At 44.4% G+C, this 22,461-nt stretch overlaps 1 gene segment (V, D, J or C); it reads right to left on the minus strand.

Annotated features, from left to right (window-relative positions):
- The window catches only part of LOC148142419 (Ig heavy chain C region-like), a 58,332-nt gene extending 36,189 nt beyond the window's left edge, over window positions 1–22,143 (minus strand). The window contains exons 1-2 of the C gene segment in view: window positions 22,021–22,143; window positions 13,143–13,374 (exon numbers count right to left, since the gene is read on the minus strand).
- Between the last annotated feature and the right edge of the window lie 318 nt (window positions 22,144–22,461).

Genomic DNA, 22,461 nt, shown 5'->3' on the forward strand with positions numbered 1-22,461 from the left:
CATGAAAGGCAAGTCATCTTTAACTGATTTATTGGAATTTTTTAAGATTATAATGAGCGTGTAGACAATGGGGAACTGGTGAACGTGGTGTATCTGGATTTCCAAAAGGCATTCAGCAAAGTGCTGCACAAAAGGCTGCTGCATAAGATAAAGATGCACAGTATTACGGGCAATGCATAAGCATGGACAGAAGAATGGTTAACTAACAGAACCCAAAAAGTGAGGATAAATGGTGTTTTTCTGGTTGACAATCAGTGGGTAGTGATGTGTCTCAGGGATCAGTGTTGAGAATGCAACTGTTTACAATTGTTGGGACTGCAATTGTTTAAAATTCAGGGAGATTGCTTCGAGTTAGAGACCAAGTGCAGTGTATTGTAGTTCGCAGAAGCCACTTAAATGAGTGATAGAGCAAAGTGTGCAGAAGGATGTCGACAGGTAAAGAGAGTGGGCAAGGATCTGGCAGGTGGAGTACAATGTTAGTAAACATAAGGTCATCCATTTTGGTAGGAATAATAACAAAGTGATCGACTTTAAAATGGTGAAAAATTACAGAATGCTGCTGTGCAGGGGGACCTGGGTGTTCCTGTGCATGAAACACAAAAGTCTGGTTTGCAAGTCCAGTAACTCATTAGGAAGACAAATGGAATAATGTCCTTCATTGCCAGTGGATAGAGTTTAAAATTAGGACTTTCTGCTGCAGCTGTATAGGGCGCTGGCGTGGCCACGCCTGGAGTACTCTGTACACTTTTCATCGCCTTACATGAGATGGCACTGGGGTGGGGTTTGCTGAGGAGTTTGACTACGTTGATTTTGGAAATGAGGGGGTTGGTAATGAGCAGACTGGGATTATACTCATTGGAATTCAGAAGAATGGGGGAGGGGATTGTAAAATTATAAATGCAATAGATAAGACAGAAGCAGGGAGGCTCAAAGTTTGTGAGAAGATTTGTAGCTCGGGTGCTCGTTGTTGTGGTTCTGTTCACCGAGCTGGTAATTTGTGTTGCAGACGTTTCGTCCCCTGTCTAGGTGACATCCTCAGTGCTTGGGAGCCTCCTGTGAAGCGCTTCTGTGATGTTTCCTCTGGCATTTATAGTGGTTTGTATCTGCCGCTTCCGGTTGTCAGTTCCAGCTGTCCGCTGCAGTGGCCGGTGTATTGGGTCCAGGTCGATGTGCTTATTGATTGAATCTGTGGATGAGTGCCATGCCTCGAGGAATTCCCTGGCTGTTCTCTGTTTGGCTTGTCCCAATAGTAGTTTTGTACCAGTCGAACTCATGTTGCTTGTCATCTGCATGTGTGGCTACTAAGGATAGCTGGTCAAGCCAATGTCTTCACTCAAAGGGTTGTGAATCTCTGGAATCCCCTGCGTAGTGAAGCAGCTGAGGCTAACCTGTTGAATGTTTTAAAGGTGAAGATAGATTTGTGAACAGTAAAGGAATGAAGCGTTATAGTGAGCGGTGGGTAAGTGAAGTCTCAGTCCATTCAAAGATTATCCCCGATATTATTGAAAGGCAGAGCTGACTCATGGAGTCAGATGGCTTACTCCTGGTCGTATTTCTTATGTTCGGATGTTGTTATGTTCTAACAGGCCTCCAATTCAAAAGGTAATGCTCTCTAACTACTAAAGAAAAACGGAAAGAACTGTGGATGCTGTGTATCAGAAACAAAAGCAGAAACTGCTGGAAATGCTCAGAAGGTCTGGCAGCATCTCTGGTGTGAAAGGCTCACCAGTTCATGGTTCCCTTGCTTTTCCATACCACTTTCTTCAGTAATGCTGCCACATTAGTCACTCTCCAGTCTTCTGGCATCTCATCTATGATTATCAACGATACAAATATCTCAGCAAGGGGTCCAGGAATCTCTTCCCTAGCTTCCCACAAGGTTCTGGGAAATACCTAATCAGGTCTCCAGGATTTATTTCCATTTTTCTACTTTAAGACCTCCGACACCTCCTTTTCTGTAAAATAAACTCATTTTAAGATCACATTATTTATTTCCCAAGTTTCTTAGCTTCCATGCTCCTGTCTACTGTAAATATTGATGAAAAATATTTGCTTTGTGTCTCTGCCATCTCCTGTGGTGACATGCAGGAAAGCCATGTTGATCTTTAAGGCCTGTATTCTCTCCTTAGTTATTCTTTTAAACTTAAAATAATTTTAGAATATATTCGGATTCTCCTTAATTCTATTTGCCAAAGCAATTTTATGTCATTTTTTCTCCCTCATGATTTCCTGTTTAAGTATACTCCTACTGCCCTTATACCCTTCTCAGGATCACTCAATCCCAGCTGTCTATATCTGATGAATGCCCCCTTCTTTTTCTGGACAGGAGTTGCAATTTCCCTCATCATTGAGCTTTTCCCATGCCTTGCCCTTCACACAGACAGAAACATACCATCACTGAACTCTCATTGTCTCATTCTTAAAGGCCTCCCACTTGTCAGCCGTCCCTTTACCTGTGAATAACCTCCCTCAACCAACTTCTCAAAGTCTAATACCATCGAAACTGGCCACACTCTAATTTGAAACTTTCATTTTTAAATCAATGTTATCCTTTCTCATCATTATTATTAAACCAATAGAATTATGATCACTTTCCCTGAAGCCTGCCCCTATGGACACCTCAGTCACTTGCTCTGCCTTGGTTCCCAACAGAAGGTCAAGTATTGCGAACTGTCCAGTAGGTGCATCCACATATTGAATAACAACGGTTTCTTGTTCATACTTAACCAATTTCTCCACATTCCAAGATCTTAACACTACTCCAAACTCTGTTTGGCAAGTTAAAATTCCCTACCATTATCCTTTTTTCTTACAGACAGCATAATTGCTTGTAAATTTCCCACTGACTATTAGGAGGCCCATTTTACAATCCCAGCAAAGTCATCACCTCTTTCTTATTTTTAAGTTTCATCCATATAACTTCATTGGGCAATCTCCAAGAATATCCTCTCTACATCCAGCTGTAATGTTCTTTCTAACCAAAAACACCACTCCATCTCCTCTCTTGCTCCTCTGTCTATACATTCTACAGCATCTATATCCTAATCATTAAGCTGCCAGTCCTGTACATCCCTGAGCCACGTTTCTGTAATGGTAATGATATCCTTGTCCCACATTCCCAACTATGCCCCATGTTCATCTGTCTCACATGTCAGGCCTCTTGCATCAAAGTAAATGCAGTTTAGCAGCCTTACCTCGCTCTTGCCAAACTGTTGTCTGCCTTGACCCCTAGAATTGCTCACCGCATCTCACCTCAAACATTTCTCTTTTCTCACTATCTTGTTGGTTCCCACCATCCCCCTTACTAGTTTAAAACCTTCAGCATACTGCTAGCAAATTTCCCCACAAGAATATCGGTCCCCTTCCAATTCAGCTCCCTCTTATGCAGGTCATTTCTATCCCTGAAGAGATCCCAGTGATTGAAAAATGGGAATCCTAATCCCTGCAGCAGCTCCTCAGCCACACATTAGCTGCTCTATCTGACTGTTCCTAATATCAATATTCCATTAGTTTTTAAACAAACCCCAACATGACATTTGCCATCCTTATTGACAGTTGAAATTAAAAGCTAACTTTTTGAGGTTCGGAGATGCTGACTCCCTTTGGATTTCTGAATTCAATCTCTATCTTGCCCGTTAAAATGCATAACTTCACTGTTTACGTTTGTTCTCATTTATTTAATCCACATTACATTATTATGCAAAGCTCCTTGTTCACTCTCTTGTCCTATCTGTATCCCTCCACAAACTTCTTTTTGTGTCATACACACCACTTGTCTCTGCTCCAATTTTTGAGTCATTCGCAAACTTGCCTACAATATACTCACTTTCCTCATCTAAGTCATCAAAATACTTTGTAATTTTTTTTTGTCCCCAGAACAGATTTATGTGGTACTCCACAGATTGACATTTTGTAAAATAAAACTCTTAATCAAACTTTTCTGATTGGGATTTCAAAGATCCTCTCTACATGTTAATACAGTCCCTCCAAAGCCAAGGCTCCTTTCTTATTCAGTAATCTTATGCATGAGTGCTATCAAATACCTACAGAAAATTAAAACATATTACAATCACGGTTTCCTCCATTTTCTTCAAGAATTCCGATACTTTTATCAGGTAAGATTTCCATTTTAGAAAGCCATTCTCAGTTTTCTGCTGTCACATCCTTTTTTAAACACTCGACCATTTTTTTCAATAAATGATGTTAAACTAAGTAGCCTCAGTCAATCTTTTGTGTGCCTTAACGTTTTATGAGTGAAGGTGTTGGGTGAAGGATCTACTATCAGCTCTCACTTCCAACTGCTGGAGAAGCACTGTCATCTCCTGTGAAAATCTCAACAAAATGTATCTATGTTCATTTACTGAGAAAACAATTCCACAAATGCTCCAGCTCATCACCTTCTGTTGGCGCTCCCAGATTTTACGAAGCAATTCACTGAAAGTTGACAAGGCTAATTAGCATCAAACCAAGATCAATATTTGAGCAGAAATATCTCAATTCCTGGTCACGTATTTTTGCTAATCTCTTTTTAGGACATTAGCTTCGACAATGTGGAGTCTGTCTGGGTGGAGCTATGAAATACCAAAGGACAAAAACATTAGTGGGTGTCATACAGAGACCCCCAGACTGCAGTGGTCATGTTGGAATAGAATTAAACAGGAAATTCGACGATGCCCTCCACCGCATCTCCTCCGCCCTTGAGCCCCGCCCCTCCAATCGCCACCAGGACAGAACCCCACAGGCCCTCACCTACCACTCCACCAATCTCCAAATACATCGTATCATCCTCGTCATTTCTGCCACCTCCAAACGGACCCCACCACCAGGGATATATTTCCCTCCCCTCCCCTATCAGCGTTCCGAAAATACCACTCCCACCGAGACTCCCTCGTCAGGTCCACACCTCCCACCAACCCAACCTCCACTCCTGGCACCTTCCCCTGCAACCGCAAGAAATGCAAAACTTGCGCCCAAACCTCCCCCCTCACTTCCCTCCAAGGCCCCAAGGGATCCTTGCACAAATTCACCTGCACCTCCACGCACATCATTTACTGCATCCGCTGCACCCGATGTGGCCTCCTCTATATTGGGGAGACAGGCCGCCTACTTGCGGAACGTTTCAGAGAACACCTCTGGGACACCCGGACCAACTAACCCAACCACCCTGTGGCTCAACACTTCAACTCCCCCTCCCACTCCACCAAGGACATGCAGGTCCTTGGACTCCTCCATCACCAGACCATGGCAACACGACGGCTGGAGGAAGAATGCCTCATCTTCCGCCTCGGAACCCTCGAACCACAAGGGATGAACTCAGATTTCTCCAGTTTCCGCATTTCCCCACCCCCCACCTTGTCTCAGTCCCAACCCTCAAAATCAGCACCGCCTTCCTAACCTGCAATCTTCTTCCTCACCTCTCCGCCCCCACCCCCACTCCGGCCTATCACCCTCACCTTGACCTCCTTCCACCTATCGCATTTCCAACGACCCTCCCCAAGTCCCTCCTCCCTACCTTTTATCTTAGCCTTCTGGACACACTTTCCTCATTCCTGAAGAAGGGCTCATGCCCGAAACATCGATTCTCCTACTCCTTGGATGCTGCCTGACCTGCTGCGCTTTTCCAGCAACACATTTTCAGCTCTGATCTCCAGCATCTGCTGTCCTCACTGTCTCCTTAAACAGGAAATTAGCCAAGCTAATGATATGGAGACATCTGTGATCGTGGGTGATTTTAATCTGCATCCAGATTGGACAAATCAGATTAGCCACAATGTCTACTTGGGGGAATTCCTGGCCTACATATGGGATGGTTTTCTTAACCAACATGTGGATGAACCAACTAGAGAGCAGGCCATCTGAGACTGGGTACTGTGTAATGAGAAGGGAATCATTGCCAATCTAGCGGCGTGTGACTCCTTCGGGAAGAGCGACCATGACATGATACAGCTTTTTTTATCAGGATGGAGAGTGAGCCAGCTGATTTGGAGACTAGGGTGCTGAATTTTAATAAAGGAAACTATGAAGGTATATAAGGCATGAGTTGGCGTTGATAAATTAGTGGAAGTTGCTTAAAGGTGCGACAGTAGATAGGCATTGGCAAATATTCAATGAAATCATGGGGGAACTGCAGCAACTATTTATTCCTGTCTGGTACAAAAGCAAAATGGGTAACAGGGCCAATCCATGGCTTATAAAGGAAATTAGATCGTATCCAATTGAAGGAAGAAGCATAGAGATTGGCCAAGAAGAATAATAGGTCTGATGTTTGAAAGCAGTTTCGAATTCAGCAAAGAAGGACCAAGGGATTGATTAAGATAGGGAAAACACAGTAAAAAGGAGGTAAGCTTGCAGGGAACATGAAGACTGACACTACAAGGTTCTACAGTACGTGAAGAGAAAGAGATTGGTGAAGACAAATGTAGGTCCCTACAGATAGAAATGGGGAAATGTATGACAAAGGACAAAGGAACAGCTAAGCAACTGAATACATACTTTAGTTCTGTCTTCACAAAAAAGGACAGTTGTACAGGAGGTTGGTCAGGCTGCAGTTGGAGCATGTGTTCAGTATTGGTCACCTTGCTCAAGGAAGGATGTTATTAAACTGGAAAGAGTGCAGAAGAAATTTATAAGGATGTTGCTCACACTCAATGGTCTGAGTTATAAGGAGAGGCTGAACAAGCAAGAACTTCTTTTCTTGGCAGTCTAGGAGACTGAGAGGGGACCTTACAGAACTGTACAAAATTATGAGAGGCATACACTCAGTCTTTTTTGCCAGGGTTGGGGAATCGAGGATTAGATGGCATTAGTTTAAGGTTAGCGGGGAAAAGTACAAAAGGGAACCTGAGGGGCAATTTTTTTACACAGAGGCTGGCACGTGTATGCAATGAGCTACCAGCGGAAGTAGTTGAGGTGGGTACGTTAACAACATTTAAAGGCATTTTGACAAATACATGGATAAGATGTGGACCAAATGCAGGGAAATGGGGTTAGCATGGGTGGACAATTTGGTCAGTATGGACCACTTTGGGCCAAACGACATGTCTCTGTGCTTTAGGACTCTCTGACTCGAAGATACAAATCAAGTACCAGAAATCCTGGAGAATGCAAGATTTAGTGAGAGGGAAGAACTGAGGGAGGTCAATATTAGTAGAGAAATGGTGCTGGGAAATTGAGGGGATTGAACCTGATAAATCCTCAGGGCCTGATAAATCTGCATCCCAGAGTACTTAAGGAAGTGGTTCTAGAAATAGTGGATGCTTTGGTTGTCAGGATTCTTTAGATTTTTGTACAGTCCCTGTAGATTGGAGGGCAGTTACTGCCACTCCAACACTCAGAAAGAGAGATACAGAGAAAGGGAATTCGAGACCAGTAAGCTTCAGATCAGTAGTGGAGAAAATTCTCAAATCCTTTACCCTTTATGACAGAGCATTGAGAAAGCCGTGGCAAAATCAAACAGAGTCAGCATGGAGTTATGGAGGGGAAATCATGCTTGACAAATCTATTGGAATTCTGTGAAGATGTAACTATCAGAGTTGACAAAGGGGAACTGGTCAATATGGTATATTTGTACTTGCAGAAAGTATTTGACAATGCCCCATTTAAGAGGTCACTGTACAGGATTAAAGCACATGGGATTGTGGTAAGTGTACTGAGATAAATAGAAAACTGGTTGGCAGAGAAGGAACAGAGGAGGGCTGAAGGGGCCCGTGTCAAACAGGCAGACAGTAACTAGTGGGGTGCCACAGGGACTCCAGCTATTAACAATATATATTAATGATTTGGATGAAGGAATAAAATGTAACATCTCAAGGTTTGCAGATGATACCAAGTTGGGTGGAAGGGTGAACTGTGACGAGGATGCAGAGACCCTATGGCATGATCTGGACAGATTGGGTGAGCGGGCCAATCAATGGCAGATGCAGTTTATTTTAGATAAATGTCAGGTTATTCACTTTGGAAACAAAAGGAAGGTGGTGGATTACTACCTGACTGGCTGCAAATTGGGAGAGGGGAGTGTGCTGCAGGGCCCACATGTCCTTGTGCACCAGTCGCAGAAGGTACGCATGCAGGTGCAGCAGGCAGTAGATAAGGAAAATGTTATATTGACCTTCATTGAGAGATGTTTCGAGTACAGGAGCAGGGATACGTTGTTATAGTTGTACAGGGCCTTGGTGAGGCCACACCTCAAACACTGTGTGCAGTTTTGGTCTCCTTTTCCGAGGAAGGATGCTCTTTCTCTGGAGGGAGTACAGCGAAGGTTTACCTGACTGATTCCGAGGATGGTGGAACGAACATATGAGGACAGGTTGTCTAGCTTAGGATTGTTTTCACTGGAGTTTAAACGAATGGGAGGGGATCTCATTCTAACAGGACGAGACAGGGTAGATACAGGGAGGATACTCCTGATGGTGGGTGTGTCCAGAATCAGGGGACACAGACTGAGGATTCGGGGTGGATCATGTAGGATGGAGATGAGGAGACATTTCTTCACCTAAAGAGTGATGAGCCTGTGGAATTCATTACCACAGGAACTTGTTAATGCCAAAGCATTGAATGTATTGATGACGCAGCTACATGTAGCATTTAGAGCAAATAGGACCAAAGGTCATGGGGAGTAAACAGGACGAGGCTATTGAGCTGGATGATGATGAATGGCAGAGCAGGCTCAAAGGGCTGAGTGGCCTTCTCCTGCTTCTATCTTCAATGTTCATGAGGATATTGCTCTGAGAAAACCGTGGACATTAGTGCTTTCCCATTTACCTCAAAATATCACTCATCACCCCACCCGAAAAATAATGTGGAGACGTAACCTCTCAAATTTCAATGACACAGCTCCTCCCAAGAGTCAAGGTGTGATGGTTGAGGTGCACCTTTGTTCATTCTTAACACAGGATATCATTTTGTTCTGTGAGTGCTTGTGTATGTCTGTATTTGTGTGTGTGTGTGTCTGTGTGTGTGCGCGTGTGTGTGTATGTTTGTGCATATCCATGGCTATGTGTCTGTCTCTGTGTAGGTGTGTGTGTGTGTGTATGTCTGTGCATATCCATGGCGATGTGTCTGTCTCTGTGTAGGTGTGTGTGTGTGTGTGTGTGTGTGTGTGTATGTCTGTGCATATCCATGGCGATGTGTCTGTCTCTGTGTCGGTGTGTGTGTGTATGCCTGTGCATATCCATGGCTATGTGTCTGTCTCTGTGTAGGTGTGTGTGTGTGTGTGAGAGAGAGAGAGTGTGAATGTGAGTATGAGTGTGTGTCGCGCACGCGCGCGCGGATGTACATTTCTGTGTGCGTGGCATTTTGAAGCACATCATATTTCCTTGAAACTACTTTCTTTGTCAGAGGCCACCAGCATGCTCCAGTTGCTAGAAGGTGCTCTGATGTATTTCAGATTGCGTGCCTCCATGCAATGTAACTTTGCTGCTTGACGAAGATACTAATTCATAACAGACAGCTTTTATCACCAGTTTCTCACTAACACTAAGAGTGTCATTTTATGCCTTTAGTTTTAGCGTCTAAGGTGATGTCTGGTCACCCTGATAGCTCATGTCAAACCAATGGAAATCTTCCCATTCATTTCTCTCAGCCAATAGGGACTCTCTCCATGTATAGTCGATGTTCAGGGCTGTCATACCATTCTTCACCATTCCTGAAGCAGACCCTTTGGTCCATCACTAGCTGCCTGGCTGTAGGAATCTCACCATGCAGGAAGTAAATTCACACGTCACATGCTTCCATTCTGTTGACATGTCCAAGACACACTTGTTAGATGATTTAGGAACTCTCCATTTGAGAGGACACAGAATTCAAGAGTTTGTCATGTCACCTCCAAATCTCAGCATTCCAACTGGGATACCCTCGCCCACATCTCAATTAACCCAACAACCCCTGGAAGTCTCCATACAACAGCCTTTTCACTCCTCCCTCTGCATGTTCCAGGACCACAAAACTCCTTGCAAGTGCATCTGTACCTCGCAGCTTACTTCAGACTAGACCAGACATCCGAGGGAAAAGGAGAAGGTGAGGACTGCAGATCAGAGTCAAAAAGTGTGGCGCTGGAAAAGCACAGCAGGTCAGGCAGTATATCCAAGGAGTAGGAGAGTCAACGTTTCGGGCATAAGACTTTCATGGAGTTTCCTGCCCAAAACACCGACTTCTCGGTCAGGAGTGAAGACTATTGTTGGGACAAGGTCGACTGTTGGAATTGGGCAGTGAAAATCAATAACTTCGTCATCATTCTAATAGAGGGCAATAATTCAATATCCTTGTGGATGGATTATCTCATGTTCTAAATAAAATACAATGAACATCACTGCTATGTGAATCATGAAAGAATTGGAAAACATTAACGGAGAGGTAACAAGGTCATAAAGTCACCAATTGAAACAGGAGAAGAAATCAAAGAGTACAGAAAAGCAAGTTGAAGCAGAATGATGAGAGCACACATTTGATTGAATGGCTCAGACAAAACAAGAACAGATGGAGAACTAATGGATATTTTTAGTTCAGAGAAATGAACTCAGCTACAACAGAAAGATGAAAAACTGAAGCAATTGCATTGAAAAGCAAAGACAGAAGAAGAATCTGAGTGCATTCCCAAATGTGACTAACTTAAACATGATGTCTTGATGAGACATTCAGGCAGATGGGAACGTGGGACTTATAGAAAGGAGGTGTGGCAGGCAGCACATCAGTCACCTGTGGGTCATTGTGGGAGAGGGAAAAACTCCCGGCAAAATACAAAAACGTTTTTACTGGCCTGGACTTCATTTAGGTGGAGATGAAAATTGCCAGCAATGTCATACATATCATGTAACCGGAAAACTTCAGGCAATAATAAAACCGGCAACTTTAATGCCCATCTCTCCATTTGAGGAACCTTTTACAAGGGTCTTACTTGATTGAGTAGGACCCCTACACAAAACAAAAAGTGGTTATCAGTATTTGTTAACAATGATAGATGCGTCCATTTGATATCCACAGGCCATTCTATTTGTGCAATACCAAAGCTAGAAAGATTGTACAAGAGGTACACCAATGTTTAACTCGATACAGACCACCCACAGAGATACAATCAGGTCAAGGGTCAAATTTTACATCAAATGTATGCATGGAAGGTATGGGTAGCTTATCCACTGCTTACCAACAAGCATGGTAAGGGAGTGTTCGAAAGGTGGCGTTAAACTTTAAAGACCATTAGTGAGCTTAGAGAAGACCATATCGAGGGCTTATTGTCAAGACAATCCAAACGACTGGATAAAGGAATTCCATTTGTGCATCAATGAGTTTTGGGGCATGAGCTGAGAGGACCACTGAAAATAAATAAGGAGAAATTAGTGAGTCAGAGTTCAACGACCACATATTTGAACTGTGAATGATTAAATTGAGAGGGGGAGTTGGCTCCAATTATGCAATATCCTTACACACTTACGCCAAAGAAAGTTGGCATATGTTCAAAGACAGACTGAACGGAAGTTCCAAAAACAACAGAATCAAAGTGAGTTGCAGCAACTGGAGCTCAGCCATAGTAATGGTGCCAAAGCCAGGTGGTACCCATGGTTGTGTGCAGACTGTTGCAAACTTAATGCGGTTGCAGAGTCTGATTCATATCCGATTCCACATTGGAAAGACTGTATTGAAAAAGGTAGGACAAGCAACTTAGATTTGTAATTTGTACTTGCTCCGAGGATACTGGCAGGTACCTTTATCCGAAGGAGTGAAGACTATTTCGGCTTTTGTAACACTGAACGGAATTTACTATCTTAAAGTCATGCCAGTTGGTATGGAAAATGTGCCAGCCACATTTCAAAGGGTAACCAATAAAGTCATTCCTGGGTTATCCAATTGTATGATGTACATCGACAAACTTGTGATCTTTTAGTCACACAGGGAAGGAACATTTGCAGCCTTTATTGGAACTATTTAATTGACTTTGGGAGGCAGGCTGGTGATAAACGTGGCTAAGTGTGAATTCACCAAAGTCCGAGTCATGTGTCTGGGCCCTGTTATCAGGCATGGACATATGGTCCCAACCATAACATTGACAAAGAGAGCAGGACTATGATTCCTGGCAGTGAACAAGTTTACCAGAGGTTTGTACAAAATTGTAGTAGTGTCTGACTAATTGAAGAAGTGCTGGATATTTTAGCGGACAGTAGAATGTCAGAAGGCATTTGCCAGCCTGAAAGCTGTGTTAACCACTGCCCCAGTGTTAGCTACACCTAATTACACAAAGCTACTCGAGATGGCTATTGATGTGGGTGTTGGTGCTGTATTCTTACAAGACGACGATGAGAAGATAGGAAGCCCCATTGGTTATTTCATCAGGAAACTGAGTATTTAACAGGAATATTCCATGATTGAGGAGACCTTGAGCTTGGTGTTCCAACATTTATATTGTTAGTAATGGGTCTTATACAATTGTCTGTACTGATCATAACCCATTAAAGCTTTTGGAGAAATGTAAGGACTGCACTTCCAGATGGTTTACATGGAGCTTATTACTGCAGTCATTCAATTTGAAACTTATACACGTGGCAGGATGAGGAAATGTAATTGCTGATGTGTTGTCACAACTTGGATGATGTAAGATAGAGGGATTTGGTTGCAGGAGTAAATGGACAGAAACAGAATGCAGTAATGCATGGTTACAGTTGATGCAATTTGCGTGTATTGTTGCGTAATAATAGATTAAGACTAAGGGTTTTAAAATGAAATCGTCTTTGTCTCTTATTAATGTTGCAGTAAAATTACAACACGGGCACCTAACCAGCAATGCTGAAACTTGCCCAGGGATGTCCTGTACACACAAAGAAAACAGGACAAATTCCACCCAGCCAATTAACGCCCCATCAGTCTATTCTCGATCATTAGTAAAGTGATGGCAAGTATCATGAACAGTGCTATAAAGCAGCACTTTCTCAGCAATAAGCTGCTCAGTGATGCCCAGTTTGGGTTCTGCCAGGGCCAGTCAGCTCCTGACCTCGTTACAGCCTTGATCCAAATATGGACAAAACGGTTGGGTGCTTGAGGGAAGGTGAGAGTGACAGTCCTTGACATCAAGGCTGCTCTCGATTGAATGTGGCTTCAAGGAACCATCGGAAATCGGGAATCAATGGGTGCAAACTCTCTGATGGTTGGAGTCATACCTGACACATAGGAAGATGGTCGTGGTTGTTGGAGGTCATTCACCTCAGGGCCAGGACGTCTCTGCAGGAGACCCTCAGGGGAGTGTCCTCGGCCTGACCATCTTCAGCTGCTTCATCAATGACCTTCCCCTCCGTCACAAGGTCAGAAGTGGGGATGTTCGCCGATGATTGCACTCTGTTCACCATTCACGACTCCTCAGATTCGGGTGTCCATGTTCAAATGCTACAAGATCTGGACAATATCAAGGCGTGGGCTGACAAGTGGCAAGTAACATTTCCATCAAAAATAAAAGACAATCCAACCACTGCCCCTTGGCTTTCAATGATGTTACCATCACTGAATCCCATAATGTCAACATCCTGCGGGTTATCATTGACCAGAAACTCAACTGCACTTACCACAAACACAGTAGCTACAGCAGCAGGTCAGAAGCTAGGAATACTGCAGCAAGGAATACAGCAGTCTGTCCACCATCTACAATGTACAAGTTGGAAGTGTGATGGAATACTCCCAACTTGCCTGGATGGGTGCAACCCCATCAACACTCAAGAAGTTTGACACCATCCAGGAAAAGCAGCCCAAATCCACAAGTGTATATTCCCTCCACCACACATGCTCAGTACACACTGCTGCTACTATCTACATGATGCACTGCATAAATTCATCGAGGATCGTCAGACAGCACCTTCCAAACACACAACCACTTCCATCTCGAAGAACTAGGGCAGCGGATGTGTGGGAACTGCACTACCTTCAAGTTCCCCTCCAAGTCATGCACCATCCTGACTTGAAAATATAATGCCGTTCCATCACTGTCACTGGGTCGAAGTCCTGGAATTCCCTCCCTAATGGCATTGGGTGTTAACCCACAGCAGGTGGACCACAGTAGTTCAAGGCGGCAGCTCACCTCCACCTTCTCAAGGGCAACTAGGGAGAGGCATAAAATGCTGGCAGCCAGTGACACCCACAACCCATAAAATGAAAAAAAGATAACAGTTCATTGTGTGTGTGAGAGAGATCGAGAGAGAGAGAGATCGAGAGAGAGAGAGACAGAGACATAAAAGACCATATATCTGTGTGTGTGTGTGAGTGAGTGAGTGAGAAAGAGAGAGAGAAAAAGACCATGCTTGTGTGTGTGTGTGAGAGAGACAAAGACCGTATGTGTGTGTGTATAAGAGAGAAACACGATGCCTAAGAGTGTGTGTGTGTGAGTGAGTGAGTGAGTGAGAAAGAGAGAAACACATGCCTGTGTGTGTGTGCGAGTACGTGTGTGTGTGTGAGAGAGAGAAATTATGCCTGTGTGTGAGAGAGAAAGAGAGACCGACAGACACACAAAGACCATGTCTGTGCATGACAGAGGGAAAGACCGTGTGTGTGTGTGTGTGTGTGAGAGAGAGAGAGAGAGAGAGAGAGAGAGAGAGAGAGAGAGAGAGAGAGAGAGACTGTGTGTGTGTGTGTGTCAGGGGGGCAGGGGGAGTGGGGGGTGTGAGGATGCTGTCACTTTAAAAAGGTTACTTTGGCCTGTTTTTTTGAAGAGGGATTGTAAAGGCAGAGGTGCCAAAGAGTCCCGAGTGCCTGTGGGTTTTTCTTAAAAACAGTTTGACAATGGAAAAAGAGTGGCCAGTTCAGGTTCTTCTAGTTTTGGTCTCGCTGCAGCAATTCCAAGATGTTTTGAGTATCAGAAGGTTGCAAGTTTCAGTAAATGATTCCTAACTGAGCACTCGGGCATTTCTCTGGATGTTGTTCCCTCCGCCTGTAAGAATACAAGTTTGAATTTACCTTTTTGCCAAGGGGTGTGTTTATGAGATGTTACAACATTGGATCAGGAAATGAGTAAGTTACTGTATCAAGTAGTCGGTTATGTTTTCCAATTGTTTACTTATTCTTAATGCCACTTTCTTTTGTTTGTGTTTCAACCGTAGTGTTTAAATAAATTCTGTTTGGCTTAATGCAGAGTGGTTTAACCAACTGAATCACACCTGGAACATCATTGTCACATTTCCTTGAAACAAAGAAAACCTTATTTACCCGAACTATGCCCCTCATGATTTTACAAACCTCTATAAGGTCACCCCTCAGACACCGACGCTCCAGGAAAAACAGCTGCAGCTTCTTCAGCCTTTCCTTGTCGCTCAAACCTTCCAACCTTGGCAACATCTTTGTATATCTTTTCTGAACCCTTTCAAGTTTCCCAGCACCCTTCCTTTAGGAGGGAAACCAGAATTGCACGCAATATTCTAACAGTGGCCTAACCATTGCCCTGTATAGCTGCAACATGACCTCCCAACTCCTATACTCAATGCTCTGACCAACAAAGGAAAGCATACTCAATGCCTTCTTCACTATGCTGCCTTCCTGGGACTACACTTCCACGGAACTATGAACTCCAAGGTTTCTTTGATCAACAATACTCCCCAGGACATTGCCATGAAGTGTGTAAGCCCAGCCCTGATTCGCCTTTCCAAAATGCAGCACCTTGCATTTATCTAAATTAAACTCCATCTACCAACCTTTGGCCCATTGGCCCATCTGATCAAGATTAGATTAGATTAGATTAGATTAGATTACTTACAGTGTGGAAACAGGCCCTTCGGCCCAACAAGTCCACACCGCCCCGCCGAAGCGCAACCCACCCATACCCCTACATGTACCCCTTACCTAACACTACTGGCAATTTAGTATGGCCAATTCACCTGACCTGCACATCTTTGGACTGTGGGAGGAAACCGGAGCACCAGGAGGAAACCCACGCAGACACGGGGAGAACGTGCAAACTCCACACAGTCAGTCGCCTGAGGCGGGAATTGAACCGGGTCTCTGGCCCTGGGATGCAGCAGTGCTAACCACTGTGCCACCGTGCCGCCCAAGATCCCGTTATATTCTGAGGTCACCTTCTTCGCTGTCCATTACACCGACAATGTTGGTGTCATCTGCAAACTTACTACATATACCTCGATGTTCACATCCAAATCTTATAGCAGTGGATCCAGCACTGATCCTTGTGGCACATCACTGGTCATAGGCCTCCAGTCCGATGATCAAACATCCACCACCACCCTCTGTCTTCTACCTTCAAGCCAGTTCTGTATCCAAGTGGCTTGTTCTTCCTTTATTCCATGAGATCTAACCTTGCTAACCAGTCTCCCATGAGGAACTTTGTCGAATGCCTTACTTAGGTTCATATAAATCATGTCCATCGCTCTGCCTCACTAATTCTCTTTGTTACTTATTCAAGAAACTCAATCAAGTTTGTAAGACATGATTTCCCAAGCACAAAGCCATGTTGACTATCCCGAATCAGTCCTTGCCTTTCCAAATACATGTACATCCTGTCCCTCAGGATTCCCTCCAACAACTTGCCCACCGCCGAGGTCAGGCTCACTGGGCTGTAGTTCCCTAGCTTGTCCTTAACACCCTTCTTAAACAGTGGCACCATGTTTGCCAACCTCCAGTTGTCCAGCACCACACCTGTGACTATCGATGATACAAATATCTCAGCAAGAGGATTTACCCACCTTTATGTATTTTAAGACATCCAGCACCTCCTGCTCTGTAATCTGGACATTTTTCAAGATGTTACTACCTATTACCCCGCATTCTATATCTTCCATGTCCTTCTCCACAGTAAACATTGATGCAAATACTCCTTTAGTATCTCCCCCATCTCTTGCGGTTCCACACATCGGCTGCCTTACTGATCCTTGAAGGGTCCTACTGTCTCCCTAGTTACCCCTTTATCATTAATGTATTTGTAGAATCATTTTGAATTCTCCTTAACCCCATTTGCCAAAGCTATCTCATGCCCCCTTTTTGCCCTCATGATTTCCCTCTTAAGTATACTCCTATTGCCTTTATACTCTAAGGATTCACTCGATCTATTCTGTCTATACCTAACATATGCTTCCTTCTTTTTCTTGACCAAACCCTCAATTTTTATAGTCACCCAGCATTCCCCACACCTACCAGCCTTGCCTTTCACCCCAACAGGAACACACTGTCTCATTATCTCATTTTTGAAAACTTCATCATTTTCCAGCCATTCCTTTACCTGCAAAACTCCGCACCCAATCACCTTTTCAAAGTTCTTACCTAATACTGCCAAAATTGTCCTTTATCCAATTTAGAATTTTAACAGTTAGATCCTGTCTATCCTTTTCCATCACTATTTTGAAACTAATAGAATTCTGGTCGCTGGCCCCAAAGTGCTCCCCCCGACACCTCACTCACCTGCCCTGCCTTATTTCCCAAAAGTAGGTCAAGTTTTACACCTTCTCTAGTAGGTTCATCCACATACTGAATCAGAAAATCTTCTTGTACACACTTAACAAATTCCTCTCTATCTAAGGAAGAAGGGTTTATGCCCAAAACGTCGATTCTCCTGTTCCCTGGATGCTGCCTGACCTGCTGCGCTTTTCCAGCAACACATTTTCAGCTCTGATCTCCAGCATCTGCAGACCTCAGTTTCTCCTCTCTATCTAAACCCTTAACACTACAGCAGTCCCAGTCTACAGTGAGAAAGTTAAAATCCCCTACCATAACCACCCTGTTATTCTTACAGATAACCGAGATCTCCTTACAAATTTGTTTCTCAATTTCCCGCTGACTTTGTGGAGCTCCATAGTACAGTCCCGAAAAGGTAATAATCTCTTTCTTATTTCTCACTTCCACCCAAATGACTTTCCGGATGTATTTCCAGAAATATCTTCCTCAGTACAGCTGTAATGCTATCCCTTATGAAAAACGCCACTCCCCCCCCCCCCCCCCCTGCCTTGCCTCCTTTTCTCTCCTTCTTGTAGCATTTGTATCCTCGAACATTAAGCTGCCAGTTCCGTCCATCCCTGAGCCATGTTTCTGTAAATGCTCTCATATCCCAGTCCCATGTTCCTAACCATGCCCTGAGTTCATCTGCCTTCCGTGTTAGGCCTCTTGCATTAATGTAAATGCAGTTTGATTTATCGGTCCTACCTTGTTCTCTGCTTTGTCCCTGCCTGCCCTGACTGTTTGACTTGCTTTTCTTCCCAACTGTACCAGTCTCAGATTGATTTCTTTCCTCACTATCTCCCTGGGTCCCACACCCCCACCTTATTACTTTAAATCCTCCCAAGCAACTGCAGCAATCTCCCTCTAATTCCCTCCCAATTCAGGTGCAACCCATCCTTCTTGTATAGGTCACTCCTACCCGAGAAGGGCTTCGAGTGATCTAAAATGTGATCCCTTCTCCCATACACCAGCTCCACAGCTATACATTCATTTGGACTTTGCCCTCCCTCCCCTTCCTGGGGCTCTCCATCTCCATCAACAGTGACAGACTCAACACAGACATCTTCTACAAACCCACCGGCTCCCACAGCTAAACAAGGACAGAATCCCCCTGATCTTCACCTTCCATCTCACCAACCTCCGGATACATTTCATCATCCTCTGCCATTTCCACCACCTACAAATGGACCCCAACACCAGAGATATATTTCCATCCACACCCTTATTTGCTTTCTGTAAAAACCATTCCCTCCGCAACTCCCTTGTCAGGTCCACACCCCATACCCCACCAACCCACCCTCCCCTTCTGGCACCTTCCTCTGTCACCACAGGAATTGCAAAACCTGTGTCCCGGACTCCCTCTCACTTCCCAAATGCCCCAAAGGAGCCTTCCACATCCATCAGAGCTTTCACTGCACTTCCACACGTCATTTACTGTATCCATTGCTCCCGATGCAGTCTCCTTTACATCGGGGATACAGGTCGCCTACTTGTTGAGCTCTTAGAGAAAATCTCCGGGACACCCGCACCAACCAACCGCACCAACCAACCCCACCACCCTGTGGCTGAAAACCTCTCAACTCCCCCTCCCACTCTGCCGAGGACATGCAGGTCCTGGGCCTGTATCACTAAACCCTAACCACCCGACACCTGGAGAAAGAATGCCTCACATTCTGCCTTGGGACATTGCAACCACACGCTATCAATGTGGGTTTCACCAGTTTCCTCATTTCTCCTCCCCCTCAACATTCCCTCCCCCAATCCCAGCCCCAACCTTCCAACTGGCACCGCCCTCATGACCTGTCCTACCTGTCAATCTTCCTTCCCACCTATCCACTCCACCCTCCCCTCCCCTCCCACCTTTTACCTTTACCCCCAACTCCATCCAGCTAATGAACTTTCAGCTACCTTACCCCAGGCCCACCCCCTTCCATTTATCTCTCCACCTCCTTGGCTCACAGCCTCATTCCTGATGAAGGACGTTTTCCCAAAATGTCGATTCTCCTGCTGCTCAAATGCTGCCTGACCTGTTGTGCTTTTCCAGCACCACGTTCTCGACTCTGATCTCCAACATCTGCAGTCTTCACTTTTTCCTAGACGTTCATCTGCTCGATCCTCCTATTCCTCGCCTCACTAACTCACAGCATCGGGAGTTATCCAGATTACCCTCGAGGACCTCCTTTTAAAATTCCTGCCTCACTTTCTTTCTCCTCTCTTCAGCATCTCATCCTTTTTCCTTCCTGTGTCATTCGTTCCAGTGTGCACAGTGACCTGCTGCTGGTCCCACTGCCCTTTGAGAATATTCTGCCTTGATCCTGGAAACAGGGAGACAACACACCATTCTGATTTATCGCTGTCGGCCGCAGAAACATCTGTCTGTGCCTCTGACTAGAGAGTCCCCTCTCACAATCGATCGCTTGGTACCTGACATACCCCTTGTTACATTACAGCCTGGCTCGGTCCCAGAAACTTGGCTGTTCATGCTGCGTTCTCCTGAAAGGCAATCACCCCCTACATTTTCCAAAACAACATACTTGTTTGAGATGGGGTTAGCCGCAGGAAACTCCTACACTTCCTGCCTCCCTCTACTACTTTTCCTGGTTTTTCTCCCTTCCTTAAAACTATCATCTTTCAGATGCCCCTAGCTCCTGTAAATTCCTCATTGCCTCAAACTGCCGCTCCAACTGATCGATGCGATCTGATAGGATTCAGAACCAAACACACTTACTGCTGACATCATCATCAGTATTAAGGAAACTCTCCCTAATCTCCAACAGCTGACAGGAAGAGCACATCACTCCACTCAAGGCCATCTTTGTACCTTAACAACTACAGAAAATAGCATAGTCTTATGCACTAAAAAAAAAAACAATAATCCAGTCTAACTGAGTATCTATGTTTCATATTTTTAAATTTTAATCAATGGACAGATCTAAAAAAAAAAACGAAAAATAACAACTCCATTCACTATTAAAAATGACAGCAATATTACACTGAAAAACCACGCACTTATCTGCTCCTGTGCTGTGTGCTCTCAAACATAGTTTCTTCGGATGTCAGTTGTGAATTTCACTGTTTTTCAATTTTTCTCCAACGCACCCCAATGTCGGGAAACACTTGAACTCAAACAGCAAAGGCAGTAACTGTGCAGATTCACTGCTGTGTCAGTCAGCAGTGTAAGTTTCTTTCTCTCTGTCTCTCTGTCTCTCTTCCTGACCATGTGGTCACTACCTTTGTTCACCTCCTTCTTTTTAAAGTGTCAGTGTTTTGATTTTTTTTCTCCCAAACTTCCAAAACAATGCAACAGCTTAAAAACAGTAATTACTGCTTGTGGAATTCGAGAAACTCACTTCCAACACCTAATATACCCTAAAAGCGAGCAGTTCTTACAGCCAAAGCTTTTCCCATCCTTCATCGTGGATTACCCAAATCGTAATAGCTTTTGCTCCATCTCCATGGCAATCCCTATCACTCATCAATTGGTTCTCCCTGTTTCAGTTTGCTTACTTGTCTTCTAATCCTGACCAGTGTAGGGCAGAAATGTTCAATTTTGTTTTTCTTTTAGCAACATTTCGGTTTTGTTCAGTTCTATAACAATAATTCACTATCTTTTTTTAAAGACCTTTCCACTTCTCTAATGGCTACATTTAATGCCTTCAGTTGTGAGGAATATTTGTCCGTATTCTCGAAGAAACTGAGCCCATCTTATACCAACCTGGTTGAATGTCAGACAGATCAGGGAATCAGGTACCATTCACCCTAGATGTACACTGACAAGGAAAGCCCAGCCTTCAGTCAGGTTTTCCCTTGTTTCTCACCAGCTATTCCTTTAGATACTGAAACTTGACTGTCCTCCAGTCCATTTCGGGAGTTCTTAATCCATGAACCTTCAACCTTCAGTAGGGCCAATGGTGAAATGCCACAGTGGGGGTGATCCCTTCAAAAAGGAATTACCTTGCGTCAGAGATGCTAAAATGGCTCAATATATCTAATGCAAAACTAATTTATTTGACTTTTATCCAAAATATTAAACCCGTCTCACACAGGTTAATTAACCTGAGCATAAACAGACTCAGTGAACATGGCTTGGGCCTGGATGTGGTTAACAGCACAATCTCATTGCTGTAGTTCCTTATGAACACGTCGTTGTCTCAGCAGGTTGAGGGAGTGAGCAAATCCTTCTTACACACGGAGCAGGTGAATGGCCTCTCCCTGGTGTGAACTCACTGATAGAGTCATAGAGATGTCCAGCATGGAAACAGACCCTACGGTCCAACCTGTCCATGCCAACCAAATATGCCAACCCAATCTAGTCCCACCTGCCAGCGCCCAGCCCATATCCCTCCAAACCCTTCCTATTCATATAAATGATGTTTGATGTCAGATGATTGACTGAACCTGGTCCTTCAGTGTGAGCCCCAGAAAGGTTTCTCATCATTGTGAACATGTTGGTGGAACATCAGTTTCCTGGAACCTTTAAAGCACTTCCCACACTCTGGACATTTAAAAGGCCTGGTCTCAGTGTGAACTCACTGGCCTCCCAGTAGGGCAGAAGAGTGAGTAAATCCCTCCCTAAACACAGCGCAACAAAATGGTCTCACCCTTGTGTGAACTCACCGGTGTTTCTGCACATAGGATATGGTACAGAATGCCTTCTCATTCGGCTCAGGGGAACAGTCTGGGTTTGCCGATATATCTGCAGCTGGATGACTGAATGAACGCCTTGCCGCAGTCAGAGCAGGTTCTCAGCCTCTACCCAGTTGAAATGATTGCCTGAACTTAATGCCGCAGTGAGAACTCCTGAATGGTCTCTCCTCTGTTCGAATACATCAATGGCACTTCAGTTGCCCAGAATTTCTATGGCATTTTCCACAGTCTTGTCATTTTAAAAGTTCTTTTATCTGGGTGAACTCTATGGTCTGCCTGCAGTTAAGACGACTAAGTCAATCTCTTCCCACACTTGGAGCAGATGAATGGCCTTTCCTCAGTGTGAGTGCATTGCTGAATTTCCAGTTGAGGTGGGGATTTGAATCCTCCTTCACCGTCCTCATATTTCCA

The sequence above is a fragment of the Chiloscyllium plagiosum genome, unplaced genomic scaffold (genome assembly GCF_037043375.1).
Source record: "Chiloscyllium plagiosum isolate Xiang-an unplaced genomic scaffold, Cpla_swu_hap1 HiC_scaffold_29, whole genome shotgun sequence".
Taxonomy (NCBI): Eukaryota; Metazoa; Chordata; class Chondrichthyes; order Orectolobiformes; family Hemiscylliidae; genus Chiloscyllium; species Chiloscyllium plagiosum.